The sequence below is a fragment of the Ixodes scapularis genome, unplaced genomic scaffold (genome assembly GCF_016920785.2).
Source record: "Ixodes scapularis isolate PalLabHiFi unplaced genomic scaffold, ASM1692078v2 PGA_scaffold3__209_contigs__length_174095766, whole genome shotgun sequence".
NCBI classification, from domain to species: Eukaryota; Metazoa; Arthropoda; class Arachnida; order Ixodida; family Ixodidae; genus Ixodes; species Ixodes scapularis.
In genome coordinates this window covers 9,352,041-9,358,384 of record NW_024609868.1, presented here as the reverse complement: position 1 = coordinate 9,358,384, position 6,344 = coordinate 9,352,041, and the positions used below count along the sequence as shown (strand labels likewise).

The following is a 6,344-nucleotide window of genomic DNA, read 5'->3' as shown; positions in this document are numbered from 1 at the left end:
TGTTTTTAATTGAACGCACGTTAGAGTACCAAAAGTTTAGGTGCGTTGCACGCTCTCTTCGTGGCGTGGACGGGCTGCGGTCATTTGTTCGTGGGTTCCGAGGTGTAGTAGATAAGGGAGCTGCGGGGGACTGTTGGGCTACTGTTACGAATAGCTCGTCCTCAAAGCGCGGGAGCTGGCATGTGCCGCAATACCATTCCTCGGGAGATGAGGAGAGACGGCGGTAGGCCGAAAGCGGGAGGTACTCGCATTTTCGGTGCACCCAGAGTTGACACTTGTCGCACTGTAGTGCGGCCGTGTTGCCCTTGACGGCCCGGGCGCAACGAGGGCACGAATGCCTTGGTCCGGGGTTTAGGGAGATGTCTCCGGCAGCAAGTAAGAGCCAGACGACGTGCGGTCGGGCGGACGTGAGGTGCGGGCTTTTAGGCCTAGTGGCACTTGAGGCTACGGCGTAACCGACGGTGGTGCCGACGTTACACAGGAATAAGGGCCGGCAGTTCAGTCTCTGGCGGAGCCCGGAGCATTCACGTTGAGAGGCGTCGGAGAGAAACAAGGCACGCAGGCGCGAGTAGATCAAAAAAGCAACAAGTAGACGTAGCCAAGCGCACACCGTGCCGGCGGCCATCGCAGATGCCGCCGGCACGGTGTGCAACGAAACCCAGCATGCAACGAAACCCAATGATTGCACGTTAATGCAGCTGCACTCAATAGCGTTGCCCGACACGTCACTAGGCAGCCCAGGCCACTAAGTACTCCCTGAACCGAAGTAACGGTCAACAATTTATCGAAATAGTCAGGAAAACCTTGGGAAAATTGGGGAATTTGAAATAAGTGATTTGGTAGACACAGTGTCCAATCATTCGAGTGGGCGACGTCATCTAGCACTATACAGCGAGGGTGGAATGAATTTAACATATTTTAAATAAAATTAAAAAATCAGTTTTTCCTGCTGCGACACTGAAATTTTGATATTGATTCTTGGAAAACTCAAGTTCATCTAGCTGAACCTATACATTAATTGCAGTGTCTGAGCATGCGAAACGGACTTTTACACTTTATTTAAAGTATGCTATATTCATTTGGTCATCGCTGTAGACAGTTTCGGCAGGGCATGTGATAATTTAGAGCAGGGGTCTCCAAACCCCCGGCCCGCGGGCCAAATCCGGCCCACGGAGGTCTTACGACCGGCCTGTGACCGACCGTGGTCCTTCGAATGAAGCCCGTCAGGTCGCCCGCTTCCAGCAAGTCCGCTGTTACCGGCGCCCACAGTAAAAAAACGGCAGCGCGCACCAACCGCGCAAACTAAGACACCACAAAAAACGAGAAGAGACTGCCTGTTGTAAAGCAGGTCCTCTCGCCATATTATTAATTCGATATCGAAATCACCAGCAACACTATTCTTAGTCTCCTGATTCATATCTGCGATTCCTTTCTGTTGCAGCATATATTTTATGACAGCATAATATATGACTATTGCATATTATCAGCATCAGGTTTACCATTCTAATTATTGTTGGGTCGTTTGTGAACATGCCAAAGTTGGCGCTTGGATCGATGAGTTTTATTTGTCCCAATAATTGTGTAATGCTATTCTTAGCTAAATTACATTTTAATATAAAGTATATGTATTCATGATTGTCTTAGATTCTTTTTTCATGGCTACTCTAATAAATTTTGTATTTATATGATTATATATGATATTTATTTGCTGTTCGCTTATCTGTATTTACTTATTTATTTCCCGGCCCTCGAGACCGCGACAGATCACAGATCCGGCCCCTTAGCCAAAAAGTTTGGAGACCCCTGATTTAGAGGAATGTACTCCCACAATTCGGTATGCTAGCGCGAGAATTCAATGCAGCATATAAGACAAACTAAAGGCAATTCCTGTGGGCATAACGCAAGTGTTGACTCATCTGCACAGCCCCTGGACTTGTTGCTTAGTTTTGCGTCTCACAGCTACATCAAGGAGCTCAGTATTCTTTTTACGGGTTAACCAATGAAGTCGTACTCTTGCAAACAGAGCAAATAAACCATTATAGACATCCTCACTGCAGAGAGTCAGCAGCTTTTCGACCTTCTCATGAAGATTGATGCACAACGGCTTCCCAACGCCTTCGTTTAAAGCCAGACTGTCAACTGACGCCAGAAAAACCTTCTCACAAGCTTCAACGAAGGAAACAAAGCAAGGTGTATTGACTGAGGGGCTTCCAAAGTCTCTTTCAGCCGTTCCTTTCACACTCAAATACAACAACACTTGGCTCTCATAAAAAAAAGTGGCCTTCTTGATTTGCAATTCACACTGCTGAGTTACGTTTTGACATGTGTGGAACTTGACAAACATTGTTACCAGCCATCCACAAAGTAAACCATGTTATTAAGTGATAATAAAGAGAGATAACTATAGGATGGGAGATCAGCTGCGCATTGCGGAAGGGAGCTTCCTAGACTAAGTGAAGGTGAGGGAACTGAGAGACCAACCGGAAGAGCCGCTAAAAGAGTTGCCATGTCCTCTTCGCAGTTGCTCTTGTCGGACAGTTTAAACAAGTTGCTAACTAGGAGATGCCTAAAGGCTGCCTGAAACTGCCGGCAAGAGGAATTGGTGTTCGCACCATACTACGACCTTATTACGGATAATGTGTTTTCAAGTGCATCTTGGTTGAGATGGCGACTCAGAAGGTTTCTGAAACCATTTTTAGATGTCAGGTGCACAAAAATCAGCATCACACACCGAATGGTCAAGCAGAAACTACGAATGCAAGCAGGCTGCCGTGGGCACCCAAGAACGTTAAGGCTTTCGAACATGAGACGGCATTCCCTCAGAAACTCTTTGTGAACAGAGCCTTCGCGCATTGCAGACACATAAGCACTCTTCCCGCGTTTCTGTGAGCTGTTCAAGCTATCAAAAAGGCGATCCATTCTTTCAATGAACCGGGCCGTGTAAATAGCTTCAACTGGTCGTTGCTGAAAAGCTACCATTGCGAACATTGCAGCAGCACAGTGATTACTGAATATTTGTGATGATAGCTTCACTAACATCTTGGAGGCAAAAGTAAAATTAAAATGTTTTTCATTGAGCCTGGGCATGGATCGGATTTCAAGCTGTTTGTCTTTTTCGTAGGCTTCCACGAGGAAAGAGCTCTTTAATGTGTGGTCCCTAACTTGAACATTGTACTTGTAGAGCATATTGTCACGGGTGGTGACCAGAATGACAATAAATAAACAGGAAGAAATAAACGTTTAATGTGGCGAACTTGTGCCGAAAACAAAAAGGAGAATAGAAAATAATAACAAAGCGTCGCGAGCGTCGAGGTCGGCGAGACAGCAGAGTCGAGCGCTGGGGCGAAACTGACTCGACAAGGTCGCGGGCGGCCTCTTATCTAGAGTGCGCCGCTATCTCGAAGATTCGGCGAAAGCGGTTCGAGCGTCACGTGATCGGGGCGAGAATGAACACGTACTTTCTAGAAAACAAAAGCAGGGATAAATGATAGAAGTTACGTGCGGTACATGAATAAACGGGAACTTTCTGGAGGACCGTGACCGAGCGTTTCTTTCTCAGCCTTGCGCGCGGCATTACTCCCCCCTTTGAAAGTGCATCGCCCCGATGCAGTGTAAAACAAATCAAAATAAAAAAAGAACGATAAACTAAAGAGTCTTTTGGAGCACAAAAGGTCCACAGTCCTATCGAGCGTAGTACGGCTTCAGGCGCACGACGTGCACGACCTCAGGTCGTGGTGGGCGGCGTGACGATGTTCGTGTTCCGTCGGGCATCACCTCGTAGTTCAGCTCGCCGAGGCGACGAAGTACCTTGTATGGTCCAAAGTACCGTTTCAGCAGTTTCTCACTGAGGCCGCGGCGACGGATGGGCGTCCAAACCCACACCCTGTCTCCGGGCTGGAAGTGAACGTCCCTGCGACGAAGGTTGTAGCGGCCCGCGTCGGCGCGTTGCTGGTCTTGAATCCTGAGTCGGGCGAGCTGGCGGACTTCTTCGGCCCGTTGAGCAACCACCTGGGCGTCGTCGCTCTCACTGTCAGCTGGCTCATGGGGCAGCATCGCGTCCAGCATGGTCGTTACTTTGCGCCCATGCACCAGTTGAAAGGGTGTCACTCCGGTGGTCTCTTGTACGGCCGTGTTGTAGGCAAATGTGACGTACGGCAACACCTCGTCCCATGTCTTGTGCTCCACGTCGACGTACATGGAGATCATGTCGGCGATGGTTTTGTTGAGTCTCTCCGTCAGCCCGTTGGTCTGCGGGTGGTACGCCGTGGTGCGACGATGGCTGGTGTGGCTGAGACGAAGGATTTCTTGCGTCAGCTGGGCCATGAACGATGATCCACGGTCTGAGATCAAAACTTCGCGAGCGCCGTGCCGGAGGACGATGGACTCGATAAAGAACTTGGCGACTTCCACAGCAGTCCCTACAGGAAGGGCTTTCGTCTCGGCGTACCGTGTGAGATAATCTGTGGCGACAATGATCCATCTGTTTCCTTGCGTCGATGGTGGGAAAGGACCAAGTAGATCCATTCCGATCTGCTGGAACGGTACGGTCGGGGGAGCGATCGGATGCAGGAGACCTGCCGGCTTCGTCGGCGGTTTCTTGCGTCGCTGGCACTCGTGGCAGGACCGTGTGTAGAAGTGAACGGTCTTCGGCAGCTTGGGCCAGTAATACCTTTCACGGATCCGGGCCAGCGTACGGCTGTAACCAAGGTGTCCGGACGTCGGGTCGTCGTGGCAGGCTTGGAAGATCTCCGCTCTAAGGTCGGTAGGGATTACCAGCAGCCATGGTGTGCTGTTGTCTCCGAAGTTTTCCTTGTAAAGTACACCTTGTCGGAGGACGAAACTCGGCAGGGCTCTCGAGAAGACACGGGGGACACTACCCCCTCGTCCTTCGAGGTGGTCGATTAGCGCGCGCAACTCAGGATCGTCTCTTTGACGTCGTGCCATGTCGTCGGTGTTTACTGCACCTAGGAAGCACTCGTCGTCATCGTCGTTGCTACTAGCGGAAGGTGTTTCGACGGGGGCTCTGGACAGGCAGTCGGCGTCGCTGTGCTTGCGGCCTGACTTGTAGACCACAGTCATGTTGAACTCTTGTAGTCGTAGACTCCATCGAGCGAGGCGTCCTGACGGGTCCTTGAGGTTCGCAAGCCAGCAGAGCGAGTGGTGGTCCGTGACTACACGGAACGGGCTCCCGTACAAATACGGACGAAACTTCGTGATTGCCCAGACGACAGCGAGGCATTCTTTCTCAGTCGTGGAGTAATTTTTCTCCGCCTTGGACAGTGTCCGACTTGCGTAGGCGATAACTCGCTCGGTGCCGTCTTGCACTTGAACCAGTACCGCGCCAAGTCCAGCGTTACTTGCGTCCGTGTGAATTTCGGTTTCCGCATCTTGATCGAAATGTCCTAGAACAGGAGGAGTCTGCAGTCGTCACTTCAGCTCGTCGAATGCCTGCTGCTGCTTCTCGGCCCATTCGAACTTCTCGGCGTCCTTTGTGAGGTTTGTGAGTGGTGCGGAAATCCTTGCAAAATCCCGGATGAAGCGCCGATAGTAGGCACATAGTCCAAGAAACCTTCGCACGGCCTTCTTGTCTGTCGGTGCTGGAAATGCTGCGACGGCGCGAGTCTTCTCTGGATCGGGGCGAACGCCTTCGTTACTAACCACGTGACCTAGGAACTTCAGTTCGTCATAGGCGAACCGACACTTTGACGGCTTCAGGGTGAGTCCGGCGGTCCGTATGGCTTGGAGAACTGCTCGGAGTCGTCGCAAGTGCTCGTCGAAGTCGCTGGAAAACACTACGACGTCATCGAGGTAGACGAGACAGCTCTGCCACTTCAGTCCTGCCAGTACGGTGTCCATGACACGCTGAAAAGTTGCTGGAGCCGTGCACAGTCCGAAGGGCATCACTTTGAACTCGTACAGCCCATCTGGCGTGACGAAAGCTGTCTTCTCTCGGTCCCGTTCGTCGACTTCGATCTGCCAGTAGCCGCTCTTCAGGTCCATGGATGAAAAGTATCGGGAGTGGCGCAGCCGGTCTAACGTGTCGTCGATGCGGGGAAGTGGATAGACGTCTTTCTTCGTCACTGCGTTCAGCTGCCGGTAGTCCACGCAGAACCTAAGCGTTCCGTCCTTCTTCTTAACCAGTACAACTGGAGAGGCCCACGGACTGCTTGAAGGTTGGATTATGTCGTCGTTCAGCATCTCTTGCACTTGCTCCTGGATCACCTCCCTTTCTTTAACGGAGACTCTGTACGGCGATCGATGCACAGGGCGCGCGTCCTCCTCGGTAACGATGCGGTGTTTCGCAATGGCGGTTTGGCGCACCCTCGACGACGTCGCGAAGCAGT

General features: G+C 51.2%; 1 pseudogene; it reads right to left on the bottom strand.

The window, feature by feature from the left end:
- Positions 1–1,818: 1,818 nt before the first annotated feature.
- On the bottom strand, positions 1,819–2,637 carry LOC115309489 (annotated as a pseudogene).
- Positions 2,638–6,344: the final 3,707 nt, after the last annotated feature.